General features: G+C 41.4%; 4 non-coding genes across 4 annotated transcripts; all 4 read right to left on the reverse strand.

The window, feature by feature from the left end:
• Positions 1-785: 785 nt before the first annotated feature.
• On the reverse strand, positions 786-868 carry trnal-cag (transfer RNA leucine (anticodon CAG)). The gene has a single exon. It is a non-coding gene; the product is annotated as a tRNA-Leu (tRNA).
• Positions 869-1,293: 425 nt separating this feature from the next.
• On the reverse strand, positions 1,294-1,365 carry trnaq-cug (transfer RNA glutamine (anticodon CUG)). The gene has a single exon. It is a non-coding gene; the product is annotated as a tRNA-Gln (tRNA).
• A 2,196-nt stretch (positions 1,366-3,561) lies between these two features.
• trnal-cag (transfer RNA leucine (anticodon CAG)) lies at positions 3,562-3,644 on the reverse strand. The gene has a single exon. It is a non-coding gene; the product is annotated as a tRNA-Leu (tRNA).
• Positions 3,645-4,069: 425 nt separating this feature from the next.
• trnaq-cug (transfer RNA glutamine (anticodon CUG)) lies at positions 4,070-4,141 on the reverse strand. The gene has a single exon. It is a non-coding gene; the product is annotated as a tRNA-Gln (tRNA).
• Between the last annotated feature and the right edge of the window lie 7,920 nt (positions 4,142-12,061).

The following is a 12,061-nucleotide window of genomic DNA, read 5'->3' on the forward strand; positions in this document are numbered from 1 at the left end:
TCAAACGATCCTCCAACCTCAGCCTCCCAGTAACTTGGATGACAGGCACGCGCCACCGCACCCGGCGAGAAGCAGCTACGTTCACAGGAAGTTTTACTTTCATTCATGTGAGCTCATCAGGTTAGTGGCCATCATCAGCCAAGATGAAATGCTGTAAAAGTAAAAAACCTAATCATTTCAAAATGAGGAAGTCAGCACAGTAATAACAGGTTGTTGTTTTTTGTTGGGGTTTTCTTTTTTTTGACCAAGCAAAAACATGACATAGCCTTTTTAATAAGCCGAAGGACAGCGTATGTGTACGTGTGTGTTTGTATATTATTGTTTTGTGTGTACACTGTCAGAAATACAATAAAAATGTTGAAGGATTTTTACTCAGTGTTTACAATTTTCGCAAGTATCTGATTGAATTGATGACAGCCTGTCATATTTTCATGCCATGACATGGGGTGGGACCAGTCCTTATTTTAGGCTAATTGGAGTCAATAAGAAAGATTGTTTCAACTTGCTGAAAGTTTTGACTTCACAAAATCAGGTTTTTAGCACATCAGTGTCAATGTGAGCACATTCAAAGATGCACACATTTAGTTGTGCACCAGTAATCAGCTTCCTGTAGTGAATTTTATTAGAATTATGTAGAATGTTTTTACAGTGTACATCATTATAAAATCCACTACAGTTCAGGGATGAACGGTGCACAACTGTGATAAGCAAGTTGTGAGAAACCTCGTGGTTCAACCAAATTTCAAGTGTATGTTGTGACAATACGAAGAAGAGCAGAGCTTGAATGTCAGAAGTGGGATTCGAACCCACGCCTCCAGAGGAGACTGCGACCTGAACGCAGCGCCTTAGACCGCTCGGCCATCCTGACGTACTACATGGGACTTTTGTGGAGGTTACAACTTTAGATAGTTGGGACGACACAAACGTTATACTCCACATAACACATATAGCAGCTGTTCAGCCATGGAAACACATACTCGTGGCGCCCACTTTCTGTGCTGACTTTGAAGTCAGCTGTGCAGTTAGTGAGTCAGGGGAGTGTTTGTGACTTTTACGCACAAGCGCACCTCAGCACTCAGACACCCCACTCTGTAACTTTGTGTGGTGTACAACTGAATTTCAGACAGCTCTTTAATACCACATAGTGATTGACAAGTGTTTGTAAAGGGAGAGGTCAAGGTTTGCTGCTTGATTTTATACACCTCTCACTGAAAACACAATTATAGCACAGTTTTGGTGTCCCAGAGAAGACGCTCAAATGTTTCACATCCCAATCAGCGGATAAAAAAACTCAGGTCCCACCGAGATTTGAACTCGGATCGCTGGATTCAGAGTCCAGAGTGCTAACCATTACACCATGGAACCCCTGTGAGAGTGTGTGAACTGCCTGATCATGGCAACCTGCCAAAAAGTATTCAGCCAATATGTAATATATATGTATATATATATATAGTTTTATATACTGTTGATTATAAGATGAAAAATCTATTTAAAAAAATAGAGAAATTATCCCAGTAAAATGCAACACAGTCCCTTCCCTGGCAATCTTTCACCATACACTCAAAGAAATGATGTAAAGAAAACATTTACTTTACCCTGAAATCCTGACTCATGCCTGTACTGAAGTTGTGCACAGTTCACTTCTAAAACAAAAAAACCCCTTTTTACATGACAGTCAAAGCTGTGATCATAAGATGCAAATATTAAACCCAAAGGTTACCTGAATGAATTTCCTAGTTTGAGTTTGTCTCCACCTGCTGGGCATCAGAAGTGTTTAGGATGGAGGATGTATTTGCAGCTGTCCTGCAGGTGGAGGTGGTGTAGGACAAGCAGAGCAGCAGGTTTGTGAGTGTGTTTAACGTCAATTAAAAAGACAAAGAAGGACTGATGAGGTTGCTGTGTGAGGTAGAGACAGGTATAAGGGTGTATATAAAGATTGGGTCTCGCTGCATTGCTCAGGCTGCGCTACAGCATCTATTCACAGGCACCATCCCACTACTGAGCGACACGGGGGCTTTGACCTGCTCCGTCTCCGACCTGGGCCGGTGCACCCCTCCTTAGGCGACCTGGTGGTCCCGGGCTCCCCGAGGATCACCATATCAATGCCGAACTTAGTGTGGATACCCGATCGACACAGCCTGCTGCAGCTCAGAGCTCCTGACCTTAAACGATCCTCCAACCTCAGCCTTCCGGTAGCTTGGATTACAGGCACGCGCCACCGCACCCGGCGAGAAGCAGCTACGTTAACAAGGATTTTAACTATGTCTGAGGTGACATCATCACATAAACTTCCTGCCCATCATTAGCCAAGTTGTAATGCAATAAGTTATTAGATAGAGAGATAGAGAGATTGATTGATTGATTGATTTAGTTTGTCTTCACCTGCTGGGCGGCAGGAGTGTTTAGGGTGGAGGATTTAGTTGCAGGTGGAGGTGGTGCAGGACAAGCAGAGCAGCAGGTTTGTGAGTGTTTTTGACGTCAATTAAAAATATAAATAAGGGCTGACGAGGCTGCTGTGTGAGGTAGAGACAGGTATAATGGTGTGTATAAAGATTGGGTCTCGCTGTATTGCTCAGGCTGCGCTACAGCATCTATTCACAGGCGCCATCCCACTACTGAGCAGCACGGGGGCTTTGACCTGCTCCGTCTCCGACCTGGGCCGGTGCACCCCTCTTTAGACGACCTGGTGGTCCCGGGCTCCCCCAGGATCACCATATCGATGCCGAACTTAGCGCGGACACCCGATCGACACAGCCTGCTGCAGCTCAGAGATCCTGTGCTCAAACGATCCTCCAACCTCAGCCTCCCAGTAACTTGGATGACAGGCACGCGCCACCGCACCCGGCGAGAAGCAGCTACGTTCACAGGAAGTTTTACTTTCATTCATGTGAGCTCATCAGGTTAGTGGCCATCATCAGCCAAGATGAAATGCTGTAAAAGTAAAAAACCTAATCATTTCAAAATGAGGAAGTCAGCACAGTAATAACAGGTTGTTGTTTTTTGTTGGGTTTTTTTTTTTTGACCAAGCAAAAACATGACAGCCTTTTTAATAAGCCGAAGGACAGCGTATGTGTACGTGTGTGTTTGTATATTATTGTTTTGTGTGTACACTGTCAGAAATACAATAAAAATGTTGAAGGATTTTTACTCAGTGTTTACCATTTTCGCAAGTATCTGATTGAATTGATGACAGCCTGTCATATTTTCATGCCATGACATGGGATGGGACCAGTCCTTATTTTAGGCTAATTGGAGTCAATAAGAAAGATTGTTTCAACTTGCTGAAAGTTTTGACTTCACAAAATCAGGTTTTTAGCACATCAGTGTCAATGTGAGCACATTCAAAGATGCACACATTTAGTTGTGCACCAGTAATCAGCTTCCTGTAGTGAATTTTATTAGAATTATGTAGAATGTTTTTACAGTGTACATCATTATAAAATCCACTACAGTTCAGGGATGAACGGTGCACAACTGTGATAAGCAAGTTGTGAGAAACCTCGTGGTTCAACCAAATTTCAAGTGTATGTTGTGACAATATGAAGAAGAGCAAAGCTTGAATGTCAGAAGTGGGATTCGAACCCACGCCTCCAGAGGAGACTGCGACCTGAACGCAGCGCCTTAGACCGCTCGGCCATCCTGACGTACTACATGGGACTTTTGTGGAGGTTACAACTTTAGATAGTTGGGACGACACAAACGTTATACTCCACATAACACATATAGCAGCTGTTCAGCCATGGAAACACATACTCGTGGCGCCCACTTTCTGTGCTGACTTTGAAGTCAGCTGTGCAGTTAGTGAGTCAGGGGAGTGTTTGTGACTTTTACGCACAAGCGCACCTCAGCACTCAGACACCCCACTCTGTAACTTTGTGTGGTGTACAACTGAATTTCAGACAGCTCTTTAATACCACATAGTGATTGACAAGTGTTTGTAAAGGGAGAGGTCAAGGTTTGCTGCTTGATTTTATACACCTCTCACTGAAAACACAATTATAGCACAGTTTTGGTGTCCCAGAGAAGACGCTCAAATGTTTCACATCCCAATCAGCGGATAAAAAAACTCAGGTCCCACCGAGATTTGAACTCGGATCGCTGGATTCAGAGTCCAGAGTGCTAACCATTACACCATGGAACCCCTGTGAGAGTGTGTGAACTGCCTGATCATGGCAACCTGCCAAAAAGTATTCAGCCAATATGTAATATATATGTATATATATATATAGTTTTATATACTGTTGATTATAAGATGAAAAATCTATTTAAAAAAATAGAGAAATTATCCCAGTAAAATGCAACACAGTCCCTTCCCTGGCAATCTTTCACCATACACTCAAAGAAATGATGTAAAGAAAACATTTACTTTACCCTGAAATCCTGACTCATGCCTGTACTGAAGTTGTGCACAGTTCACTTCTAAAACAAAAAAAACCCTTTTTACATGACAGTCAAAGCTGTGATCATAAGATGCAAATATTAAACCCAAAGGTTACCTGAATGAATTTCCTAGTTTGAGTTTGTCTCCACCTGCTGGGCATCAGAAGTGTTTAGGATGGAGGATGTATTTGCAGCTGTCCTGCAGGTGGAGGTGGTGTAGGACAAGCAGAGCAGCAGGTTTGTGAGTGTGTTTAACGTCAATTAAAAAGACAAAGAAGGACTGATGAGGTTGCTGTGTGAGGTAGAGACAGGTATAAGGGTGTATATAAAGATTGGGTCTCGCTGTATTGCTCAGGCTGCGCTACAGCATCTATTCACAGGCACCATCCCACTACTGAGCGACACGGGGGCTTTGACCTGCTCCGTCTCCGACCTGGGCCGGTGCACCCCTCCTTAGGCGACCTGGTGGTCCCGGGCTCCCCGAGGATCACCATATCAATGCCGAACTTAGTGTGGATACCCGATCGACACAGCCTGCTGCAGCTCAGAGCTCCTGACCTTAAACGATCCTCCAACCTCAGCCTTCCGGTAGCTTGGATTACAGGCACGCGCCACCGCACCCGGCGAGAAGCAGCTACGTTAACAAGGATTTTAACTATGTCTGAGGTGACATCAGCACTCAGACACCCCACTCTGTAACTTTGTGTGGTGTACAACTGAATTTCAGACAGCTCTTTAATACCACATAGTGATTGACAAGTGTTTGTAATACTGTTAGATAATAATCACAAATTGTTACATTTGTGGAGCTGTGCCCATCATCAGCCAAGCTGTAACACAGTATTTGATGAGATAAATAAATAGATAGATAGGTAGATAGATAGATAGATAGATAGATAGATAGATAGATCTAGATAGAACATCTTTCCAGATAAAAATACCTTTGTTTTTTTTATACATCTTCCAGTCTGTGAAGTGAAACGTTGTGTGGAAAGTGGATGAATGTGAAAGCTTGGGATGAGGGTCAGAGGGGAGTAGCTAGGGTTTTGGCACCCCACTAGTTCTAACAGAGAGCGTGCATTGTTCTCTGACCTAAATTTCATGACATGGAACTGCAGAATAAAAAAAGGTCAGAGTGAATTGGACGCAGCAGCAATGTATTCACTCTCCACCGCCCCACACAAATTGGTCAGACTATGACATCATCCAACTGTCAAAAAGTATTTTAAGACTAATTAGGAAAGTGCATTTTAGGAAAGATGTTAACCAATGAGCATATCTGATCTCATTTTCCTCATTTTTGCAGCTTTGGAGCAACTTTTCCAAAATATGCATTCACTGATTAGTTAATGATAAATGTTATGATAAAGGAAAAGGCCAAGGAACACCAGAACCTCTTGTACTCACAAATGTGAAGCTGTATTTCAGAGCAATCACTGTATACACAGCATACTAGGACAAGGATGTAATAAATGAGGCAACAAGCTTTCAGAGGCACAGTCAAGGTCACATTAAGGCCACACATTAGAAAGACTACAAGGAAATCTTTCTAAGTTTAAACAATTTCAAGCCCCGTATTTCCTCACCTGTTCGGCAGTACCCAGTTTTCCATTCACTTGACTTTCACCTGTCAATACACCTGCTCTCATTCCACTACAAACCAGCCACTCGGAATGTATTTCTGTCTACCACACATAAGTGTTTTCTTGTAAGACGTTTGGCAAGTCACAGTAAGAAAAACAAATGTGTCACTTTGACGGTCAAACCCCATTTAGTTGCTTTGGTTTTAGGGCCCTGTAAACCCCACTTTCATCTCAGCTGTTCTGCTTGGGTTCAAAACACTCTTAAGTATAATGTATAATAAACAGAAAAGAGACATTAAAATGCTCTTTTTGTCCAGCAGGCTCATCAGCATCTAAAACACATCTAGCGGCATCATCACATTCACGGGGGTGTCTTGTCAAGCCCCACTTGTCATTTCTCTGTGCCTGTTAGCTCATCTCGGTGCGTGGAGGAGGCGGTAGAGGGAAAATATAAATCCCACACTCCTTTTTATCACACTGACTCCATTCTTCACGGGCCTTGATGAGACAGGGGAGCAAACCTGGGTGGAGTCTGAAGATTTATGACTGCCAGAAGTGTGCTGGCCATTAGATCCCTGTGTCCTGCTAATGAACAATCACACTGAGAGGTACAGTATCTTTGGAGCTCATCGATCAAGAGTCATCTTCAGGGACGTGCAAGCTGTAGTCTGACAAGGTGGCACCAAAGGACAACAAGATTCATCTTTGTTTTCTACTCAGACTTGTACTCATGCTAGATCATGTGGTGTAGTGTCTCTGACGGAACACCACATGTTGTAAGTTTGTAGTTTTAGGTTTCATGTGTTTTTCTAAATCAGAGCTGAATTGCAACAGATTAACACAATAAAGTTGCAGTTAATAAATCAGTTTAGGATGTGCCAGACTGATAGTAGCAGCAAAACTGGCCCTGCATAACTCTAACCACAAACCCCCCAACATGCAATCACACCATCGTTACTCCTTTTGCCCCCTTGGGTATTGATGTGCAGTCGGCAGCCTCAGCTGCTGGTGATGCAGAACCTTCCCTGTGTTGTCATCAGTGTTGTGGCGTCTCATGGGAGAGCAGAGATGAGTGCTGTAATTAGCGGGGAATGAGGCCAGCAGCAACAAGAGCGTCTGTGTGGGGCCCCCTCTGGCCTCTGGGGACTCTGAGACGCGTGGCTAACCTGTGGTGCACTACCTGTGGCACTGAGGGCTGATGTGTTAGACACACAGTAAAGTGCCTTTATTTGAATTTTTCTTCCAAGGAGCCGGATTTTCTCGTATTTTTTTAAAAAGTTGTTTTGAGTAGTAGTTCTACAGGACTTGTGAAGGTCTTTGTTTGGCCATTGGCTGCTTTTTTACTTATTTTCAATGCATGTCAGATATATGTTTTTTTTTATTTGTTAGCTCTCATCTATGAATCATTAAGGTACAAAAAAAGGTCCATAACTCAAGAGAAGAACCAGTGTTCTGCACACACAAAATCCACCTAACCTGACACAAGACTTGAGAACCACATCTGGACCTTCAGTTGATCATCTACTGTTCACTGAAGTCTCATCAGCAATGGCCTCAGTGGAAGGGTGGCTGTCAAGAAGCCATTCTTAAGGAAAGGAAATAAGGGTGAAAGGATGAGGTATGCTAAATTATACAAGAACTGAACTGAAAATGAGTGGCGTCAGGTCTGTTAAATAACTGTTTGATTGTTATTTATCCTTATTTTAGGTTTTGTGCTGTTAGACTACACACTGCCTGTGTATTTCTGTAAATACCATGCAAAGTGACAGTTTGAGCCACTGGTGTTGGGGATCTCCACAACTGATGGAATTATAAATGCAGAAAAGTACTGTCAGAGTTTGATTGACCACGTAATGCCATCTGGAAAGTGTCTGATTTCCATGTCATTTTTCAGGATGGCAATGATCCCAAACACACATTGATTGTAGTAAAAGCATACCTGGATAGAAAAAACACACAACTGAGCACTTTACTCATGGATTTGGCTCCACAGTCTCTCAGCCTCAACGCCATTGGAGCAGTGTGGATCATCTTGACAGAGAACAGGGCAAAAGGCAACTTTTCAATTTTGGACATGAGGAGGGATTCAAGAATTTGGAATAGTACTGTAAAAACAACGCTTTTTTAATTTGTCCCAGTTGGAAAAGCAGAGGTGGAAAAAATAAAATCAGCATGTCAAATACTGGCATGGCTTCAGACACAGTTGATGGGAGCTACTAGTAATGCTGAAAAATATTTGTGTTTTACCTGTATGCTGTCACAAAGACTATGTTAAAAAGAATTACAAGAATATTGCCAGCAGAAAAAAAAGAAAGACAATCAGTGTGCAAGACCAGAAGCAAAAAGGAATGGATGAGTGTCCTCATGCAAAATCATAAATTTAGGGAAATAAATTATTTCTTTTACACAGGACGAGGATAAACTAAATGAACTAACACATAAACTAACACTAATTTAATCCAGATTAAAATTGTGTGGATTTATATGGTGTCAAAGACATGAAATGACTGTTTATATACTTAATTAATCTTTATGAAGAATTTGTTTTGTTTTGTTCTCTCCTGAAAATTCAGCAAATGTCTTATCATGTTTTCACTGTTAGAATGGACTGTAATAAATGACTTGTGTTTCCACTGTGTGTGAGTGTTACAGCCCCAGTCTCTGTGTCTGCGTGCGCTGGTGTGTGCAGGTGTATGACTGCTGCTTATGCTCCATCTGCTTCTGCCGCTGATGAGTAAAGCCATGAAATAGATCCAGCTGGAGATGTGCAGAGGAGCTTGAGGCCTCCTGGGAAATCATCCACACTTCCACCAGCACTTCCTTTGCACCCCAGAGAGCTATCAATAAGTGGGTAATTGAATTTTAAGCACAAACACTGCTGTCAAATGAGTGTTGCTGTGGTGGTGGTGGTGGTGGTGTGTGTGTGTGTTTGTGCGTGTGCGTGTGTGTGTGTCTGATGAGGCATGTTTAGCTGTGTGAACATGGTGATGCTCTCTGCGGACTTTGCGCAGAGAGGATGAATGTTTAATCCATTAAATAACAATTACAGCCTGTAATGGTCCAGAGAGGCTGGTGGAAGAAGGGAGAGAGGAAACATAGCTGGACTGTTCACAAGCCTCTAAACAGCGTGCATCCATTAAATGCGATTATCGGCATACGCATGCAGACAAAATGAAGATGTAAGACTAATAACATGTGCATAGATTCTCTGTAATGCTCTCAAGTTAATACATGTGTCTTGTTTTAACACTAAGGTGATTTCTGGGGTGTTTTATAACCTTAAGGGGATGCATAAATGCTCTGCACTTATATACACACGTGTAGATGACATTTAAGTATTTATCACTGTGTTTGATTTAGTGTATTTAATACAGGTAATGCTTGTGACCTTGTGATCTTTTAAATGGAAAAAAGGAACACTTCAAGTCTAAACATGCTACAGCTCACACCTTGGGAAGATATCTCCTCCTATAATCATTATGCAAGAGGGTATGTTAGGTTGGCCGGCTCTCTCTTGGAAATGAGATTTAAATCTCAATCAGTCTTTTCACCTGGATAAGTAACGGATAATGACATAATGAATGAAAGATACTCTATGATATAGCTTGTAGCACTTAAAATGCTAAATATTTATGATGTAAGAAAGGGAATTATTGTTTGTTCTTTCCTCCAAAGTGCCTCAAAGGTCCTCATTAAATGAAAGGATCTTAAAGTATGATTTGTCTTCTGCGCATCCTGAATTCAAATTAATTTAATGGTAAATGGAGAGAAATCAAACCACAAGTTGGCAGCTGTATTACAAAGTGCCAAAATAAATGATAATGATGCAAGCGCACCTATGGCTCTGCAGCCTTATAACTTATTTAATTCAGTGACCTCTGAACTCACTTGTAAGCACACAATGTCTGAACTTGGATTCGGTTAATGGTGTTGCCAGTATTTTTATTTAATTATGGGAAACGTTCATAAGAAGAGGCATGTCACAGTAATAAAATAAATAAATGTAAAAATAAATGGGTGAACAGATGTTTGAGGAAATTACATTTCCACTCCAGCTGTAAAGGAAATATGTGGTCTGCATAATAAAATAATATTCTAGTGGCTTTGAAATAGCAACTATGTTAATTAATGGTCATTCATGCGAATCAGGAGGCTAAAAGGAGACGGTGGAGAAGATGACCCAAAAGTGTGACTATTTTATTGATTTAATTGTTAGAAAGACTAAAAACATCTACACTTGATATGAAGAAAAGGTATCTTATTGCCAACATCAGTGCGAATACTGACTTACATGTTTTGTGAACTTGGCAATATAGTTTGTGTTTAAATAGCTGAGTGCTCATGAGATAGTGTTTTATAGTATTTATGTTTGTGAATCTGTCAGTGTGCTGCAAATAAGGAAATCGGATCATTTTGCATATATGTGTTTGGCACATATAAACTGACATTAAAGACAAAAAGGTATACGGGTAAGATTTGCCTGATCACACTAACACACTGACCTTTACCCTGACCAGACAAACACCGCTCACACTCCCAGCTCGATGAACGCGGTTTGTCAGTGCGATCGTTAAGTTGCACTCGTGATCCAAAATGAGTTTGCTAGCTGTGGATTTCTCATGCTGCTCACACAATGGCCTGTATACGGGAGCTGCCTGGTGGCATTGCTTAATTAGGCGAACAGTTGATTCATTTGCACTAATTGACAGCTAATTAAAGGAGTGAGGGCACATCAAGCTGATGTCCCTCTGAGCTGGGCCTTGACTGCGGATGATCATAGGGAGAACATATTATGGAATATTGAATCTTCTGAGAACCAGCTGCCATTAGAAGAGGCCTCAAACATATGGACCAGTCTGTGAGGCTGTGAGTGTTTAAACAGGCTCATCCTACAGTGTTGAAATGCAGCCTGTAGAGCCCAGCTGCTTATGAGCCAAGGCTTCATTGATTGCTAGAAAAAAAGAGAGCGAATAGGACCTAGAATTGGTGTAAAATGCTGTATAATCAACAAACAGGAAAGATTTACAAGCAAGTACCATCAGAAATGTAAAAATGACACCTTCTGCCCACCAACATAACAAACTGAGCTCTGGAAACAGAAAAAAATGTTTTACCAAAATCTACATTAGATTTAAAATGTAAAGTTTACAATTCTTATACAACAATGGATAAAAGACCACTGATGGACATGTAAAGAAGAGTGGTCCATAATTTCTCCACAATGATATGACAGACTGATAAAGTCACAGAGAAAACAAACACTCATGTTATTACTGCTAAATGTGGTTCTATAGAATTTCACACACTGCTTTTGTTAAATAAATAATGATGAGGTGTATTTAAATCATTACAAGGCCGGGTAAAGACCAGGTGAGATTTTATACATCCTGATATGCAAAATCTTAACAATGGCAGAGAGCATACTATCTTTTTACAATTAGCTATCATTAGGTTTTTCTGCTATAAAGTGCTGTCACTGGTACTAGAGGAGCTTGACTGTAATGTTTGATACTGTATTTACACTGTGTGGTCATGTAAAAACAGAAGATAAATATTAGAAGAGTGGATCCTCCCATCAGCAACCTTTACAGCTCTTTTAACTCCAATTACAGACGAGATCAGCAGAAATTTGGATACTTCATAATAAGACTCTAACTTGAAACATATTGGAATACTATACTATTTGTCATGGGCTGTACTGGCAAGAGTTTTATTTGTTCTTTTCTATGTTTCAATTTTTTAAATGTCTGCAAGTGTTGAATTTCTTGCACTTTACTCACAAGATTTAAAATAATCCTTGATATTTATCAGAATGGTAAAAATGTAACTCTATTTGGGATTTTCATTATTTTCAGCATCTATGTTACTGCTAAAATGAAATGAATGTCTGTCTGGAGTTCCCTGAGAGACGTTTGCAGGCTCTCCTTGGGCCAGGCACCACACTCTCCACAGGAAACCAGGAATAGGCTGTCTTCATGTCTGCTGGTGCTGCCCATGTGAATCACAAAAAGACAATTAGGGGCTTATTAGGGTCTTGGGGCGATGCAGCTCACGGGGCGTCCGCTTGCCGGTTTGCCCCCAGTTTTGAGCCACTGCCA

Source organism: Astatotilapia calliptera, chromosome 15, assembly GCF_964374335.1.
Source record: "Astatotilapia calliptera chromosome 15, fAstCal68.1, whole genome shotgun sequence".
NCBI lineage: Eukaryota > Metazoa > Chordata > Actinopteri > Cichliformes > Cichlidae > Astatotilapia > Astatotilapia calliptera.